At 44.5% G+C, this 19712-nt stretch overlaps 2 long non-coding RNA genes across 4 annotated transcripts in view; one reads left to right on the top strand and one right to left on the bottom strand.

The window, feature by feature from the left end:
- LOC112546137 (uncharacterized) overlaps positions 1 to 19712 on the top strand; it is a 271614-nt gene that overhangs the window by 110344 nt on the left and 141558 nt on the right. The gene's annotated exons all lie outside the window — the stretch shown is intronic.
- The window catches only part of LOC102461078 (uncharacterized), a 38057-nt gene that overhangs the window by 10320 nt on the left and 8025 nt on the right, over positions 1 to 19712 (bottom strand). For all 3 annotated transcript variants that reach the window (XR_012896890.2, XR_016347530.1, XR_012896889.2), the window contains exons 3-5: positions 17294 to 17338; positions 1034 to 2050; positions 23 to 194 (exon numbers count right to left, since the gene is read on the bottom strand). This is a non-coding gene — a long non-coding RNA (uncharacterized LOC102461078). The remainder of the gene's footprint in view (positions 1 to 22; positions 195 to 1033; positions 2051 to 17293; positions 17339 to 19712) is intronic.

Here is a 19712-nt window from a genome sequence, read left to right as displayed (position 1 = left end):
CTCTGGCTGCTCATTACCCTACCTCTGCTGTTCCACTTTTTCCTTTGGTTGTCCAATAGAAGTTGTAAGAACTCTCAAATTTTCAAACTCAAGCACAGCCCTCCAGATTTCAGGAAAAATTTGGAACCCCCCAGCTTTTCACAGGGTTGATTCAGCCTCATGTTTTCCTGGGACGGGCTCCCGGTGCCTGATGACTGAAAAGCAGAGAAAAAAGGAGAGAGTCAACAATTCACATTTTTCCAGGGCAAAGCTCATACAAGCCCAAGCCAATCAAGACAGCCATGGACTCTACCAGGGTTTGTTTTGTCTCTTAAATATTTTTAGCTGATGGTATCCTTTGTGTTCTATGGGAACGTTAAGAGACTCGTCGGTTTAAGAAGTCCTGCAAATCTCTTTCCTTTGATCTCCCCATATACTTTGCATGGGCGTGTTCTTATTACAGCTCAGAAAGACCTGAAGATCTTGTTTCCAAGTATGGGGCTGGTTTGAATTCCAGTCAGCAGAAAGTGGAAACAGAAGAGGGCTAGAGGGTGAATGCTTTTGCCCTATTGCTTGATTCTGCCCTGAAGGATGCAATTATGAGGGGGTGAAATTGACTCTGGAGCAAAGGGCCTGCACCATATAAGTCTTCCGTAAGCTCCTAGATTGTATCATCAGCCAGGCTTAGTAGCTGGTCAAATCATTTAAAAACCACATGGCTACATCTACACTGGCATGATTTTCCGAAAATGCTTTTAACGGAAAAGTTTTCTGTTAAAAGCATTTTCGGAAAGAGCGCGTCTAGATTGGCAGAACACTTTTCCACATAAGCACTTTTTGCAGAAAAGCACTGACAATCTTACATGAGATCGTCAGTGCTTTTCCGGAAATTCAAGCGGCCAGTGTAGACAGCTGGCAAGTTTTTCCGGAAAAGCGGCTGATTTCCCGGAAAAACTTGCCAGTCTAGACACAGCCCATGTGTGGGGTAATTCTTTCAAAATAAAAACCAAAAAACAAAACCAACCTGGCCTCCAGGCTCCAGAAAATCACTTACCTGACCTGCTGGTAGGGTGTGAGGAGCTCTTGTAGGGGCTTAAAAGGGGCAAAGTCTTTCAGCTGGTGCTTGGCACAGAGGGGAGTTCCAGCTTTCAAAAAAGTCAGAACCTTCACAAAAGCAGCCGAAGTCCGCACGGAACCCATTCACCTTTGGGTGCACTTGAGAGGCACCGAGCCCACTGACAGATAGCATAACGAAACTGTTCTACAGCCTTTGCCAAAAGATCAGGTGACTTTTAGCTCCTGGGATAGAGGCTCATGCACCAAGCTTCTCCAGAGGTCCTAGGTTCAATTCCAATTGCTGGCCTTATGCAAGGATCACTTGTGCAGGCCATGTGAACTCGGCAAGAGTTAGTGCCTTCAGTTAGGTATGCGCAAGCGTGTCCCTTCTGTTAAAGCTAGAATAACTTATCCCAGCCTGCCAGGGTATCATCCACAAATGGTCTGTGCACTTTGGTTGGTATAGAGAAGCAGTTTTCATGGAGTCTAAAAGGTCAGAACGGACTATGCTGATCACACAGTCTGCCCTTATGCATAAAAGAGGCTATAGAATTTCATCCAGTAATTCCTGTAACAGATGGAATTAATCTTCCCTCATAAGTGACTGATCATCCTCAAGTTGGGTGACTTGGGCCTGAACTGTAGCATATCTTTTAGAGAGACATCAGGGCCTAGCCCACAGGGGTTCTGATCCATGCTTAGGGCTCCTTGTTGCTACCCAAATAATAATCTGAAGACTCCAAATGATGATGATTTTGCGTTTTCCTTTGGCAAGCTGTTTGCTGAGCAGTTATGGTTAATTGCCCCTGTTATGCAAGAGCTGTTTCTTATTTCCAACATAAACTTTTCTAATCTCAACTTCCATCCTTTGGTTCTTGTTGTGACGTGGTTTACTAGATGAAAACCACAAAAATCAGATGCAGTCTCCCTCTCAGAGCATGATTAAGCAACCTTGTGGTGAAGAAATTAATTGGCATTTTAAGATTATTTCTGTGCAGAAGTCTAAGATCAACACCTGAAAATGTGCAAAAAAAAAAATTAGGGGAATACAAGACTGCCAACAACAACATATTTTTTGTCATTATAGGTAAAATTATACTCAGAACTTTGAATACAAAAGTCCACTTAGTCCAATTATCCAGAGCAGGAGAGAATTTCAGTGACTTTTATTATCTCACTCTTCATTAGTTCATATTACCAATAGGTTTGCACCAATCAGGGGCTATGTTCCTGCTAATCTTTTCCATATACAGATTTTTTCATTGATGCGTGGAATAATTTATATGTGCACCGAGACATGTGTGAATGTGCACCACCAGTAGAAACAAAAAGCCTAGCTGTGGGCACTCTGTTAATCAGCTGAGTGGCATGAATCTTTCTTGAGCGGCCTCGCAAGCAGCCAACTTACAGGTAACACTGGCCCTAGGGTCAATTTGGTAATTCATAATTACTCAAAACTCCTGCTGAAGGCAGTGTTTCTGGAGCACAGAATTTGTCCATACAGTATGAGTGAAAACTTTCAAACACGGGTGTAAGAAACAGTCGCCATTTAGCAGAGCTGGAGTAACTCAATGCTCAGAGTGTATTCCATGTCCTCCCATCTTTGCCTGATCCACAGAGGATATGAGTCCATTATAGTCATGAGCCTGAGAACTGACTCTTTAGCTCAAGCCAATTGTATTTCTCCTCCTGGTCAATCCCTGATATTTACTTAGGTTGCAGTCATCAGACTAGCATGGGTGAGATTGTGATCGCTCATCAGCTTGCGTGAAAAAGACACACTATGCATTAGGAAGGTTGAGTGCTCACAACTTGCACTGAACAAACTCCTCCGGAGCCATTCCATAATGAAGGACAGCAATGCTACTGTGGGAAACCATTTCAAGTCACAGTCCGAAACTAAAATCCCATCCAGAAAAAAGAAACCATAAAAATCTAATTGTAGGACAGGATTGTGACTCTAACTACAGGGAATTACCTAACAGAAGCTTTGATCTCTGCATAGGCATTTTGTTTAATTACAGAAGAGACGGCTACTATATCCAGTGAGAATGTGACATCGCATGAAATAAGGTAGCCATAGCGTAGAGCCACAACTAAAATTCTACAACAGCACAGCTATAGCGGCACCACCATAGAACTTCAGTGTAGACCGGGGGTGGACAATAAGCAGCGCAGGGCTAGACACGGTTCGCTGTGGTTCGCAGGTGGCCAGCACTTTATTTACCTGTGCGTCTGCAGGTACATCCGCTGGCAGCTTCCATTGGCCATGGATCGTCATTCCTGACCAATAGAAGCTGCAGAAAGTGGCGTGGCCAGGGACAGTGCTTCCTGCTGCTCCTATAGGCCGGGAATGGTGATCTGCAGGTGTGCGGTGAGCAGCATACACAGGTAAATAATACGTATTCTATGTAGCTGGAGTTGCGTACTTTAAGCCAAGCTCCCAGATCCAGTGTAGACCCTGCCTAAGTCACTAGACTTACTTGATTACACAGTAAATGACACAGGGCCACACTTCAATGACCAAATTTACAAGAAGTGAATTGTGGTTTCTCTATAGCTTTCTTCCAGTTTTGTTAGTTGAAATAACATGTTGCCAACAAGCTAATGCTATTTAACACTGAAGACGATCTGGAATCCTGCTGACTTCTTTTCACTTTTGGGTGCATGCCAAAGATAAGACTAGGTGTTCTTATATTAAAAATAACGTTCACATTTGAACTTCAAAGACCGGTTGCTGACTTCTGCCTATGAAATTTTCAGTGGAGTCTTCAGATATAATAATGTTACTCCTTTTACTCCGTCTGGGATTTAGGCTTTCTGGGTAAATTCATGCCGATCTCCGGTTTGGGTTTTAGTGATTTTACCCACCTTTGTTTTGTGTCTTTACCTGTTGTGATTCCCTCCCTTTGGGGCATCTGGTATTGGCCACTGTCAGCAGACAGGATACTGGGCTAGATGTACCTTTGGTCTGACCCAGTATGGCCGTTCTTATGTTCTTTGTGACAGTGCCATGGAATGTGACTGTTCTGAACTGAGAACTGCCCCTGGGGGATTCTGAATATGTGTCATGTGGATTTTATGTGGCTCTGGCAAAACCAAATGGGTGATCCAAAGTCCACTGGAATTTACACATTGGAATTTACCAGTTTAGGAATGATGCAGTTTTCAAGTCCAATAAGTCTGTAACCTTCCAGAGATTTCAAGGTCTTGCCCAAAGGAGCAAGAGATTTCAAAAGCTACTCTTAAAAAACCCCACCAAAATCCAAGAAGTAAATGAGACCTTACTGTGGAAGTCCTGGAGTAATCACAAGGAGATTCTGGCCCTCAGCTGAAACCATCAACTTTCATGTGATTATTTTATAGTGCTCATAATGTTCACAGCAGATGAATGCAAGCAAGGACTCATTTCTTTTACATTCAAGAAACTGTTTGTGTTGGCAGAAAATGTCTCTTCAAAGCCTATTAATGGTGAATTACAAAATAAGATAAAACAGTAAGTTACTTAAACTGGTAATCAAACCTGTTTACCTTGATGAAAGGAATGGTTAAGGGCAATGAAGGGCGTAGCAACAGATGAGAGACTCACACATTGAGCCCAATACTTCAAACGCTTACTCTGATGAGTAGACAAAACTCAGGATCATTTAGATGGGTATGAACACACCTGGAAGACCCCCAGGGAGCTGACAGACTTAAGTGGGGAGAGGACCGGTTCCATGCTCCCTTAAGGAATGGGGATTCAGGTGGAAGGGGTGGGGCTATGGCAGGCAGCCTTCAGTGCCACCTGGAGTGAACCACGCCGTGGCCCCTCCCCCAGCTGCCCAGAGCAGGCCATGCAGTGTTCCAGTGGTGATCTAAATGGCCCAGGGCAGCAGTGACTGGGACTTCAAAGCCTTTTTGAATCGCCAGGCCCCGGGGCAGTTGCCTCCTTACCTCCCTGCTGCTGACGAGCCCAGAGACCCCTTTTTACCAATTGTTCTTAGTAAGGTTAAACCACAATGTCCGACAAGATAAATCCCCGTTGAGTACAATGGCTTAGGGAAACAGTAGACCTATTTGGTCAGTCTCACCACTCAGACACTGGCAGCCTTATACTGGCTAGCCATAGGCTCGAAATTAGAGTTTCATAGGAACTGCTAAGGAGCAGAAATATTTGGCGCACCTAGATCAGTATTTTGTTGTTTGTCTAACAGGACGTAACTCAACGTGAAGTCATTGTGATGACCAGCAGCCACATATGAAGTTTCATAGTGTAAGGACAGACAGACCTCGGGAGTATCTATTCTGACCTGCAACATCACACAGGCCAGGGTGTTTCACCCCGTCATTCCTGTATCTGCCTGCATAGCTCAGCACATCACTGACTCTGCAAGTCCATTAGCTGGTGCAGTAGTGAGCACGTTTTGCAGGGCGACCTGAGAAGTTTAGGTATTAGGGCTCATTTTGGGCCTGGTAGACAACTCTTTATATGATCATTACACCAAATCCTGAGAGTAGGGTTGCCAGGTGTCTGGTATTGAACCGGACAGTCTGGTATTTTTGCCTCCTGTCCAGTAAAAAAATTCAGAGAATACTGGACACCTAAAACGTCTGATATTTTCTGGTTTTTTCCTGGGCAGGAGGCAAAAATCCTGGGTGCTTACCGGGTTCTGCAGGGGAGCTGTCCGGCCTGATGCAGGGAGGCAAGATGGCAGGCAGCTGCCAGCAGCCAGTTAGGGCCAAAAAGCCTAAAAAATAAAGCATTTCTTAAAGGGCCAGGCTGTTTTTGTTTTGTTTTGTTTTTTGTTGTTTTGTTGTTTTCTGCTTAACAACTCTCGGGGTCTCAGGGTCCTTTTTTGTTTTGCTTTTGTCTGGTATTTTTTCAGAAACCATCTGGCAACCCTACCTGAGAGGTACTGAGGATGTTCAATCCCAATGAATCTAGCAGAGGCTGCAGGGGGGGGAAGGGCCTTATGGATTTGGCTCCAGCTTTTTGTAGCAAGTTTCTAATTTACAGTGGGCTTAATCGGGAAAGCCAGACTCCAGTTTTATTGAAGTCAAAGGGGGAAGTGGGGAGTTTACTTAATTAAGGGCTGAATTGGGACTCATGGCCTTGACCCAAAACATGCAAACGTCTTAAAATACAGGGAACCCTCGTCAGTTGCAGCGGATGTGTTCCTGGTACCACCACAAATGGTGAAACCTGCAAATACTGGGAGTGGCAGCTTCCAACTGCCACAGTGAGCTCCCAAACCTGGTCGCTGCCGTGAGCGTCCTGTGGCTCCCAAACTCACTGCAACTTCCAGGATCTGTGGGGAGCCCACCAGGAAGGCCAGGAGCCATGGTGAGTCCCCTGCAGCTCCCAGCCCCAGCGGTGAGCTCCCCAAGGCTGCAATGAGTGCAGGAGTGGGGGGAGGGGGCCTGACCGCTGTTGTTATCTGGTAACAGGCCATCCTGAAGCTTTGTGTGCCCCCTACCCCCCATCCATGGGATGGGAGACACCTCAGAATACACAAAGTCATGGAATAGAGATTCTGAATCACAAGGATCTCCAGTAATTGCTTTGACTGCAGAGATTTTCCACCCCACTGAGGTGACCTGAAAAATTCCCATCCACTGGAAAGATCCAGGAATGCATCCTCATCCGTGCTCTCCGGCTCCAAGAGCACCATGCAGGAATATCACGGAGACTGCTCACTTCCCGGGCCAAGAACCCCAACCCAGAGATGTCAGGCAGTGAAATCACAGCTGCCCTTTGATGTATTTTGTTGCGCACAGTTCACATGTGAATTGAAATAGGATTGCTCACCACTTTTGGTTCCCAAAGATTAAAGCCAATGTCTTCATGCTCTCAGCATGAGTATGATACCTGTTCAGGGAGGAAAATCTTAGATCTTGATGAGTCAGATACCACTGTTTCTTTAAAATACTGGTAGTACCTGGCCACCATCCCAGAAAGAAGATTCAGAATAGGATCAAACAAATGAAAACTAAGTATTTGCAAAGGATAGAGGTTTGGTGTAAAGACCCAGGATAGGGCAATGACTATGGGACCAATCCTCTTCCCCATACCCAGGCAAAACTCCCCCAGAGCACTTATCTCCTCTAATAATGTGGGAAAACTGCAGCGGCAACAGGAGTTATTGTTCATGTACCTGTGTCGTTACTTTCCTACCTGTGACATCTTGCCCTAACTTGAACAGCCTCGGGGAGGCTAATTACACTCATCTAAGGGAGACAGTTCCTAATTGCTTGTATGGAGTGAAGCGATCCAGCAAAAGAACACCATTTAAAGAGCTGGTTTGCTTCCCAAGATCCCCAGATATGCCTGTTCAGTACTAACCTGGGAACTCATGCGATGACGCCTCAAAGTAAAGGCTTGGACCCAGTTGCTGTTTACACTGAGACCACATTACACAATTCTGACACACAATGGGGCCTTCTTATTGCTTCAGAATTTGCTTCCACTTTGTGCCAGGCCCCTTTACACAGGAATGACCTTTGTGTAAATGAGAATAAAGCCCAATAGATCTGTTAATATTGGCAGGGCAGTTCTCTATTATTTGTATTTTACATCGGGGACAAGCATCACCTCAGCAGCAGCTTAGTGCTTTGTTACTATTCTTTGTATTGTAGTTGTGCCAGTCACAGATGAGGACCCTATCATGCTAGGCCTGTAACACCAAGCCCTGGCACTTTGAGGCTGAAATTCTGCTGAGCCAGTCACCGCTGGAGAAGTTAGATGATTGTCACCCTGATTGCTACACATTAAGGCCTCGTCCTATTGACACTTCAGATATCGATCTTCCAGAGTTCGATTTAGCAGGTCTAGTAAGGACCAGCTAAATCGAACACTGATGGCGTACCCATCAACCCCAGGTCTCCACTACGTCATGAGGAGTAAGGGAAGTCAATGGAACAAACTCTCTCGTCCATAAGATATGTCGACTCCGGCTATGCTATTCTCGTAGCTAGAATTGCGTATCAGCATATTAATTTTTTTAAAGACTCCCATTTTTAAAGCCAATCTCATAGATTTGGAGTCTTGGCAATTCTGAGCATGCAAGTAAAGCGAAAAAGGTGACTTCGGAAAATAGACAGGGCAGTCCAGAGTAACAGTGCAATAAGCGGCTGTCACTACACACCAGTTACCTACCCATTGTGCAGGCTTTTTAGGGTCACTAATATGAGCATCTCCTAATGGAGATCATGCTCCAGGTGTACACCGGACAGCCACATTTGGGTTCCTCAGGAATACCTGTCATCAGATCAGAATATGGCTCAGGAAAAACCCTTTACTGAGGATCCCAGTGAAGAGTCTCGTTCACATCCCAGAGTGGATGACTAATCCTCACTTTACATTTATGAACAGTCATGACAGGCCCTGGTCCTGCAAAGCGCTCAAGCACATACTTCACTGTAAGCCTGCAACGGTAGTCTCAGGAAGTTTCAGAGTGTGATTAAGTGCTTTGCTGGAATGGGACCATACTTTTTAACGGTTCAACCTTGATGGTTGTTTGCATGCACATCAATTAAAACTCTCAGAAGGGATTGCTCATTATAAAACCTGCTTTTCTTACATTCACCACCCAATTGACATGAAAAGCTAAGTATAAGACACCTCCAGCCCACTCAATTAACCTCATTAGCACTGGCACTACAATTGACAGGTACTTCTCCCACCCCCCTTTTCCTTCTTTTTCTGTTATAAATTGTGAGAGTCCCTCCTTTTTTGCCACTCTGCTCATCTGAGGAAGTGGGTTTTTGTTAGTCTCTAAGGAGCCACAGGACTGCTCATTGGTATCAATTAAAATGTTACATTAAATTTAAAAAAGGGATGTTACGTGGAGGGGAAAGGAGAGAGGGTAAATCAATAGCAAAACATGGTGGCTAGGTGAGAGAGAGATGCTGCAGAAAGACTATCTGGTTCCTAAAATAAAACAATTACCAAACGTCCATGGCTCCCAGAAGGGAAAACGCAAGAGAGCTGTGCTATGTAACTGCGACTTCAGCATTCATAAAGGTTAGTGTGGCCACAGGTCTGTGAGGGCAGGGCTCAGTCAGAGACTTGCTCTATGTTTCGCGCCGAAAGCAGTTAATGACAAATATAAACAAGCAAGACTAGTGAGCGTATTGTGACCTGAGAAATCTTCTCTAGTGTGGCGCATGGAGGAGGCAGCCTGTGTTCTAACTAGGGATGTTAAATAGACAGCCGTGTAACCGCTACAAATCTCAGCAGTTACACGACTGTATGCTGCAGGCTCTGAAGTATGAAGCAGAACCCTCAGAAAAAGCTTCTTCAAGAGCAGGGCCGCCAGCTGACTCCTGGGGAGGAGGCTTCACTGCCCTTCCTCAGCAAAGCTGCTTCCCCAGGAGCCGGCTGAGTGTAACCAACGTTAGAGTTAACGTATCGGTTCAACAGTTAGCTGGTTGCACTCTCGCATCCTGAGTTCTAACTGTGCTTGTGGTTCAGGTGCAAAGGCCTCTGGGAGGGGCCAGGCATTCATTTTATCAGGCCCCCCCCCACCGCATCACAATCACAAGAAATAAGCGCCCTGCCATGGCTCCAGAGTGGTGTAACTGCCCTGACAGTAATGGACATCAGCCTACGTATAATAGGAACCACAGTGCGGAGGGCAGAGGAAGGAGGCAATCAGGAGATGCTATACATCAGGCCCGTGGGCTGGACGTGGCCCCCGAAGCTCAGGGCTTCCCACCTCCCCAGCATTGAGGAGTCTGTGCAGTTGTTCCAGTCTCGCTGCTGCAGGGCTATAACATTTGAGGTCTCCCAGCCAGAGCCTATCTCTGGCACTCCAGCCCCTCTCTTCATGCCCCAGCCCTCTATCCCCACATTACCCAAACCTTCTGCATCCCTGCTTCAGCCCTCATACACCTTCCCAGACACTGCATCCCCTCCTACACACCTCCTCAGGTCACAACCCCCTCTCAGACCTGGCACCCCAGTCTGCTATCCCTGGTCACAACTCAAATCTCTGCACCACGTCCTGCACTCCTGCCCCCGGTCACAACCCCTTCTCAGGCCCTGCACCCCCCTCCTCATCCCAGTCCGTTGCCCCAGGTCACGATCCTCTACTTCACCCAAACTCCCTCCCAGATCCCACACCCCAATCCCTTATCCCAAGCTCCCTTCTGCACCCAACCTCCATCCCAGACCCCTGGACCTCCTCCATTAATATAACAGAAGAGTGACGAGGAGTCCTGTGGCACCTTATAGACTAAATGAAGTGTAGGAGCATAAGCTTTCGTGGGCAAAGACCCACTTCGTCAGATGCATGTAGTGGAAATATCCAGAGGCAGGTATAAATATGCAGGCCAGGATCAGGCTGGAGATGACGAGGTGGATCCAATCAAGGAGAATGAGGCCCACTTCTAGCAGCTGATCTGGAGATGTGAATTCCAAGAGAGTAGAAGCTGCTTTTGTAGTTATCCTATCTGTTGTTAGATATCTCCAGTGATGGACATTCCACAGCCTCCCTGGGCAATTTATTCTAGTATTTAACCACTCTGACAGTTAGGAAGTTTTTCCTAATGTCCAACCTAAACCTCCCTTGCAGCAATTTAAGCCCATTGCTTCTTGTCCTATCATCAGATATTAAAGAGAATATTTTTTCTCCCTCCTCCTAGTCCCTTTTAGGCACTTGAAAGCTGCTATCATGTCCCTTCTCAGTCTTCTCTTTTCCAAATTAAATACATCCAATTCTTTCACACTTCCCTCATAGGTCATGTTCTCTAGACCTTTCATCATTTTTGTTGCTCTTCTCTGGACCTTCTCCAATTTCTCCACATCTTTATTCAAATGTGGTGCCCAGAACTGGACACAATACTCCAATTGAGGCCTAATCAGCACACAGTAGAGTGGAAGAATTACTACTCATGTCTTGCTCACAACACTCCTGTTAACGCATCCCAGAATCACATTTGCTTTTTTTTTTTTGCAACAGTGTCACACTGTTAACTCATCGTTAGCTTGTGGTCTACTATAACCCCTAGATCCGTTTCTGAAGTATCCTTCCTAGACAGTCACTTCCCATTCTGTATGTGTGAAACTGTTCCTCCCTAAAGGTATGGCTAGACTGTGAGGACCTATTGGAAAAAGATACACAAAATGCCCTCCACATTTTGCGTATCTTTTTCTGATATTTTTGTTGGAATAGGCTTTTCCAAAATTTGGCCCATTTAGACAGGGCCAAATTTCAGGAAAACCCCGTCTTTTGAAAGCCCCCTTCTTCCTTGTGGAACGAGGAATACAGGAGCTTCCAAAAGAACGCATTTGCTCTTCTGCAAAAACAAGCGGAAGGGCAAACGTGTTTCCTGGTCACAGTGGAGTTTTTTTGGGATACCTCTGGTATCCCGAAAACCCTCCACAGTTGAGCCGTACCCTTAGTGGAGTACTTTGCATTTGTCCTTATTAAACTTCATCCTGTTTAGCTCAGACCATTTCACTAGTTTGTCCAGATCATTTTGAATTTTCATCCTATCCTCCAAAGCACTTGTAACCCCTCCCAGCTTGGTATCATCTGCAAACGTAATAAGTGTACTCTCTATGCCATCATCTAAATCCTTGATGAAGATATCGAACAGAACTGGTCCTAAAACAGAATCCTGCGGAACCCCACTTGTTATGCCCTCCCAGCATGACTGTAAGGGTGTGTCTAAACTACATGGCTCCATCGACGGAGCAATGTAGATTAGGCTGATCGGCAGAGGGAAATGAAGCCGCGATTTAAATAATTTAAATAATTGCGGCTTCATTTAAATTTAAATGGCTGCTGCGCTCTGCCGACCAGCTGATGATCAGCTGTTTGTCGGCAGATCGGAGCAGTCTGGAAGCTCCCGCGCCGACCTGAAAGTCCTTTGTTGACCTCCCCCTTATGCCTCGTGGGATGAGGTTTACCGGGGAGGTCGACAAAGGGCTTTAAGGTTGACAGGGGAGTGTCCAGACTGCCCCGATCTGCCGACAAACAGCTGATCAGCAGAGCGCGGCAGCCATTTAAATTTAAATGAAGCCACAATTATTTAAATCGCGAATTCATTTCCCTTTGCCAAATAAACAAATCTACTTGGCTCCGTCGACGGAGCCATGTAGTCTAGACGTACCCTAATTGCTGTCTACTAACTGGAAATCCACAGACAGAGCATCCCTAAGAACTCCTCATGGGAAAGCACATTTGAGGATCCTAGAGAGAGTGGCGTAGAGCCCCCGAGTCACTCAAGATCACATGTATGTCTCCAAAAGCAGAATCTCTTTCCGAGCAAGATCCAGATGTGCTGCCCTCAGCAGGCTGGATCCAAAGCGGTACTGAGCTCCCTTTCTCTCACTGATGGCAGGAAGAGTCGGGGTTCAGCACTGCTGAGGAGCAGGCAGTGCTTGGGTGGTTGGAATGATTTCTACCTCCCGGCTATTATTTTAAACATGTTTCCAAGAGTTATTTTATCCTCACTAGCAGCTGTGACCCTTCAGTTCTTACATCCCCTCTTCTTCCTTGATAAGCCCCAGGGGCCAGGCCTGTGAGTCCAGAAAGTCAGACTTGACCTTTTTCCTTTGGAGGACAGACTGACAAGAGTGTTGAAAGTAAGGCTGCTCGGAAAGAAACCTGGTGATGGCACATAGGCTACGATCCCCCCGACCCCATGGAATTTGCGAATCAAATGTTCTATGATTGAAAACTCTATTGTCGGAAACACACAAGAACCCTGGTCAACATTCTCAAATGCGGAGCCTTACAGTTAGAGCCTCAAAGCTATTGGCAAGCATCTCAGGTGCTTAAGCAACACACAGACACAGCAGAGAAGTGAAGCGACTGGCCAAGGTCACCTAGCAGGCAAGCGAAAGATGGGGAAACAGAACTCAGCTTTCCTGCAACCAGCAGGGATTATCAGAAGCACTCAGCACTAGCTAACGGCTCCCAATGATGTCAATGAAAAGCTCTCCCAGAGACTTCCATGGGAACAGAGTTAAGCTAATGCTCAATACGTTTGAAAATCCCATCCCTCGTTCCGGTGTCCTAGTCACTGGGCCATGCTGCTTCCTGAGAGCCTTTGGCTGTGTCTAGACTGGCAAGTTTTTCCGCGAAATCATCTGATTTTGCGGAAAAACTTGCCAGCTGTCTACACTGGCCGCTTAAATTTCCAGAAAAGCACTGATGATCTCCTGTGAAATCATCAGTGCTTTTCCGGAAATACTATGCTGCTCCCGTTCGGGCAAAAGTCTTTTGCGTGAAAGGGCCAGTGTAGACAGCATAGTAGTGTTTTCTGCAAAAAAGCCCCGATCGTGAAAATGGTGATCAGGGCTTTTTTGCGGAAAACCGCATCTAGATTGGCCACGGACGCTTTTCCGCAAAAAGTGCTTTTGTGGAAAAGCATCCTGCCAATCTAGACGTGCTTTTCTGAAAATGCTTTTAACAGAAAACTTTTCCGTTAAAAGCATTTTCGGAAATTCATGCCAGTGTAGACGTAGCCTTTCAGTTTAGACCCCTTAGCTTGACCAAAATGATGAACCCTGCTCTAAAACAGAACAAACTCAGGCACAGGTACCCTGCTGGCCACTCTGTTCATAGTAATCACAGCTGAAATGCGAGATAGCGTCCATTTAGTGTGGATGCTATCTTTCGAAAAAGCAGATCGCTTTTTCGATGCATGTTGGCAGTGTGGACACTCTCTTTCGGAGGAAGTTTTTCCAGAAGATCTCTTCCAGAAAAGCTTCTTCCGAAAGAAGCCTGCAGTCTAGACATAGACCCTGTGTTAGATGATACAGTGGGAATTCTGTTGACGCTAGATTCCACTGTTGCCTCCAGACGTGGAGCTGATGTTTACTGTTGCCATTGGAGATGGTCTTGAATTCTCTCCTGGCTGAACAGTCTCAGTCTTGGAGGGCATCAGCAATTGGTCCCTGGATTGAGAGCTGACTTTTGCAAAGAGCCTTCATCTCTATAAAGGCCAAAGCAAACCTTGGCATATGGTGGTGCTGGAAATCGAGATGCAAAACTGGCAGTTTGGACTCACCCATGAGCAGAAGAACATGGGGATGAATTTGACACCCGCTCTGTCTTTCAAAGGACACAATGGAAGGGGTTTAGGCACCTCCTACCATTTATCAGCTCAAACGTTACCTACGCTAGTCTGAGTCCAATACCAAGATGTAGTTTGTGCTCTTGTCAGTTCAAGCTTAGAAAACAGTTGCAGGAATCCAGTCATGCTCATTGTCAGCCCATGTAGCTCTTTGATCAGACTCTGGTTTCCCCTCTTCCTTCCTATCATTTGCTTGTATCTTACATCATCTCTTAAATTAGACAGCAAGCTCTCCAAGCTGGGTGTATCGCATCTCTGTGGTTTTGTACTGCCTAGCATCACGAGGCTCCAATCCCGACTGGGCCTTTGTGTGCTACTGCAAGATAAACATTTTAAAAGCCCAATATTATGGTCCTACAGGTTATCCCTGAGGAAGAACCAGCCATTGAAGTTGCATGTGTTTAAGCTTTGTCCCTTACTCATCTCCACCAGTTTGCACTGGCTCTGACATCCGCCCCAGCTAATGACTCCTCCACCAGGCACTGCACTGCATCAGCTGCATAGCACTTCTCTTTGCAACCTTTTGACACCTGCGTTGTGTGTCATGATTTTGGAACTCTCCTCTCAGACTCAGCAATCTGGCTTTGTGATACTCATACAATTCCAGCTTTTGACGTTTTAACCTCAAGGATTGTTTGTTTCGCTTGGCACTTCCACTGCATCTGGACTGGAAAGGCTCCTGCGCTTGTGACTAGCTGCTTCCCACCTGAGAGTCCAAGTGCGGTTGGGCATGTCTCTCCCAGCTCCCGAGATCACCCACACCTCCTGGCCGGGTGTCAGAGGAAAGAGCAGAGCCTAAAAAACCCACTTATCCATTTTAGTTTGTTATTCATTGGCAGCCTAATGAAACATCTATGCTTATACTGCTAAATACAAATTGCCTCAGGACAGATCTACACTGCATGGGGGAGGGGGAAGGAAGATCAGCTTACAGTAAATAATGTAGCTGGAGTCGACGTACCTTAAGCCAAGCTTGGCACCATCTCCACAACAGGAGGGTAATGGAAGAAATGCTCCCATGGACTTCCCTTACTCCTTGCAGCAGTGAGGAGTGTTGGTGCCAATGGGGGTGCCCTCAGCATTCGATTTAGCCGGTCTTTACTAGACCAGCTAAATTGAACCCTGAAAGATCGATCGCCAGAGTGGTCTGAGGCCACTTCTCCTCTGGCAAGTGGAGAAGTGGCCTCAGACACGATTTGCACTGTGCTGACATGGCTTCTTCTAAAACATGAACTACCGCAGGGGCATCATGGAGATTAACAGCCAGTGCCTACAGGCAGGAAGGTTGTACAGATAATGTTACTGGTGGTAGCCACACCGATTCACAGTGCCTCACAAATGAGCGTAAAGGAGGCAAGACAGAGGGAGGGACAAAGGAGGAAAGGCTGAGGGATTTGGGCTTATTTAGTCTGAAGAAGAGAAGAGTGAAGGAGGATTTATTAGCAGCCTTCAACTTCCTGAAGGGAGGCTCCAAAGAGGATGGAGTGAGGCTGTTCACAGTAGTGAACGAAGGCAGAACAAGGAGCTTTTGTCTCACGTTACAGTGGGGAGGGTCTAGGTTGGATATTAGGACAAACTATTTCACCAGGAAGGTGGTGAAGCACTGGAATGGGCTCCCTAGGGAGGTGGTGGAATTGCCATCCCTAGAGGTTTTTAAGTCCCAGCTTGACCAAGCCCTGGCTGGGATGATTGAGTTGGGGTTCGTCCTGCTTTGGGCAGGGAATTGGACTCAACTCCTAAGGTCTTTTTCAGCCCTAGGATTCCATGGCCTTTAACAATCACCATATTCCAGGCCTCAGGCCCGACTCTCCTCTGCCTTACACTCTGTGCCTAATTTATGCCCACCCAAAGTCTTTCCCATCTGGTGGTGTTTCACATCCCGTTCCAGAAGCAACGCACAGATACAAGGCAGTGCAGAATTAGGCCCTACTGGAGCCAGTCTTGCCGGGCTGGGAACCTGAGATCCCAGGGAGACTTAGAGCACCAACCATGAATTCATGCCACACAAGCTACTATGATTTTGTACCATTGATGCAAAAGCCTTCTCCGCTGCTGCTCTTCTAGCCAGAGACGCCTTCCCACCTCGCTCTTCTTCATTCAATTTGCCAGTTATCTTGTAAGATCAGCTGAAACTATGTTTTTTCTTCCTTGGATGTCCATTAATATCTCTACTATCTCAAAGCTGGTAGACATTTTTCCACACAAAAATTATTTTGGATATAAAAAATAGCTTTTAAAGATGCAAAATTTCACATTTTGTGATGTAAAACCACAAAAGGTTACACTGATACTTGACAGGTGCCCCCCTTTTCCTCTTTGTTTTCCTTTTTCCATTTCACCACTGGAAAACTGAGGAAAAGAGGGAGAGAAGGCAGAAGGGACCAGGAACCATTGGGATTTCTGGTTTTGGTAGGAAAAAGTCTGACCATTTCTTAACTTTTCATAAAACATGCTGTCAATATATGGAGCTGTTCTCTCTCTTTCTCTCTCTCTCTCTTGCACTTCCCACAGCAACTCATGAACACTGCATGCAGGACACTAAGGAAAATAAACTGTATTTAGAAATATAGTCAGAATGAAACTTTCTTCAAGTTAAGGAATTAGATGGATTGACCCAAGCCCAGCTCCAATACCTTGAGCCAGTTCTCCCTGAGTCAGTGGAAAAACTTCTATTTTTTTCAGGAATTGGATCAGGCCCTAAATACAATTTTGTCGGGCATATTTCTGACGACTTTGCTTTGTAGTTTTTAAATCAGTTTTTGGCTAGGTTCCAAACTAGCCTCAACGGTTTCTGTTTGTCAGAGACAATTCCCCACTGGCTTTTTGACCTGAAACAGATTGAATTTCAGCACTCCAAGCTATTTGAACTCAGATCTTGTACGTGTTGCTTGCAATTACTGTAAGGGATCTTGGGGACTTTTGACATGAAATCTTCTGGCTCTAAATCAGCATTTGCACGCTGCCTTTTTACTTCTTTTTCTTTTTTTGGCCTCGAGGTGGAATGTATTTTCTTTGGATCAGAAAGAGCCGTCTGCTAGCATTAGAAGGTCTAATACATGGTTATTAAATCATTTAACATAAGATAATAAGCTGCTACAGAAAACTTAGGTGACATGTTCACTGATTCAAAACAGACATTGTGTACATAGATCCACGTGCTGCACTCAGGTTATATATCCCCACTCACCATCTATGTTCATGTCCCTCGCGTTATCTTAGGTGAAAGTTTACTCTGCAAAAAAGTCATAAAAAGATTGAAATGCCTGCCAAGATCTAGAACACATGGCAATTGAAACACAGGGGTGCAGCACTGGTTAGTGGCTAGAAACACTTCATATTTTTGGTGACATGTTTTTTTCCTCCTTTACTATAAATATTTCAATACTTTGTAGCTGTTTACCTGTTCTGAGAGAAGAGATTCTCTGAATTTCAAGCTCTGTTTGCCACTTCCTCCAAGATGCAATTCATAACCCAGGGAAAATTAGTTTGATTACTGTGTTGGATAGGGCCAGAAGAGGAAAAAACCTTCAGCAGTTTTGTAACTAATTTTGCTCTATTTTATTGTTCCCAATTTTTATGGCTGCCTGACTTTGCAGCCCAATTTTTTATCTTTTCCTCGTGTACTGCCTCTGGAAAACGCTAACAGGAAATGTCTGATTGCTGAGTTACCAACAAGCCAGTTATTTTCTCCTCGGTATTAAAGAGACAATGTTTTCCTGCAATGGTGGGCATTTGTTTTAGAACACTTTTGGTGGTAAATGCAGCTATGAAATCAGAATATTATTTCCCTTTTTGTACTGCACTGCCACATTCCCAACATTCACCGTGCATTCAGAGTTCTCAGAGTTGTGCAGCTTGTTAGAGAGGAAATGCACACACTGTGCTCTCACTCATGAAGAATTTACTTTTGTTCTGAACAGGGCTATCAAGCAATTATGAAAATTGATAATGATTAATAGCACCATTAAACAATAATAGAATATCATTGATGTCAATATTTTGGGTGTTTTCTACATTTTCAAATATATGGATTTAAATTAAACATAGTGCTCACTTTTTATTTATTTTCAATTACAAACGTTTGCACTGTAAAAAACAAAAGAAACAGTATTTTTTAATTCCTGCATTGCAAGTACTGTAGCACAATCTCTTTACCATGCAAGATGAACTTAGAAATGTAGAATAAAATATAAAATAACTGCACTAAAAATAATACAATGAAAACTTTAGAGCTTACAAGTTCACTCAGTCCTACTTCTTATTCAGACAATCATTAAGACAAACAAGTTTATTTACATTTGCGGTAGATAATGCTTCCCACTTCTTGCCTCACCCACCATTCCAGACAATATGCATCCATGGTGATGACAGGTTCTACTTGGTAATGGTCCAAAGCAGTGCGGACCAACACATGTTCACCATCTGAATCAGATGCCACCAGCATCTTTTTCGGTGGTTTGGATTCTGTAGTATCCATATTGGAATGTTGCTCTTTAAAGACTTCTAAAATAATTCTCCACAACTCTTCCTTCTAAAATTTTGAAAGGCATGGCAGATTCCTAAACCTTGGGTTGAGTGCTGTCTCTGTCTCACGTGGGTACCTTCTTTGTGGTTTGTCAAATCTGCAGTGAAAGTGTTCTTAAAACAAACATGTGCTGGGTCATCATCTGAGACTGCTGTAACATGAAATATATGGCAGAATGCAGGTAAAACAGAGCATGAGACATACAATTTTGCCCCAACATGTTCAGTCACAAATTTAATTAATGCATTATTTTTTTGTAACAAGTGTCATCAGCATTAAAGTATGTCCTCTGGAATAGTGGCCAAAGCATGAAGGGACATATGATTTAGCATATCTGGCATGTAAATATCTTGCAATGCCAACTGCAAAAGCACCAAGCAAACAACTGTTCTCATTTCAGGCGACATTTAAATAGGAAGCGGGCAGCAATATCGCTAGCAAATGTAAACAAACTTGTTTCTCTACATGGTTGCCTGAACAAGAAGTAGAACTGAGTGCACTTGTAGTTTCTAAAGTTTCATATTGTTTTCTTTTTGAGTGCAATTATGTAACAAAAAAATCTACATTTGTAAATTATACTTTCACGATAAAGAGATTGCACTACTTATATGAGGTGATCTAAAAATACTATTTTTGTTTATCCTTTTTACAGTGCAAATATTTGTAGTAGAATTAATAATATAAAGTGAGCCATGCATACTTTGGATTCTGTGTGGTAAGTGAAATCAATATATTTTAAAATGTAGAAAAACATCCAAAACTATGTAATGAGTTTCAATTGATATTCTATTTTTAACAGTGCAATTAAAACAGAAATTAATTGCAATTAATTTTTTAAACATTATTTTTTGTAATTAAGTGTGTGAATTAACTGAGATATTGGCAGCCCTAGTTGTGAAATAAAAGTTATTCAGAATGAAAGTATATGCCTATAGAAAAAAATGATACATCTAGATTCCCTAAAACTGCAGGATCTAGGCTCAGCAGAATCAACTCTGCTCCTTTATCTACCCCTTCATAGTAGATACACTGAGTCCAAATAAATTGTGTGTGCACAAAGGGTGTGTGTAGGTCTTTCTGG

This window comes from Pelodiscus sinensis, chromosome 20 (assembly GCF_052426305.1).
Source record: "Pelodiscus sinensis isolate ZL-2025 chromosome 20, ASM5242630v1, whole genome shotgun sequence".
Lineage (NCBI taxonomy): Eukaryota > Metazoa > Chordata > Testudines > Trionychidae > Pelodiscus > Pelodiscus sinensis.
The sequence above is the reverse complement of the archived record's forward strand: the minus strand, read 5'-3'. Positions and strand labels throughout refer to the sequence as shown.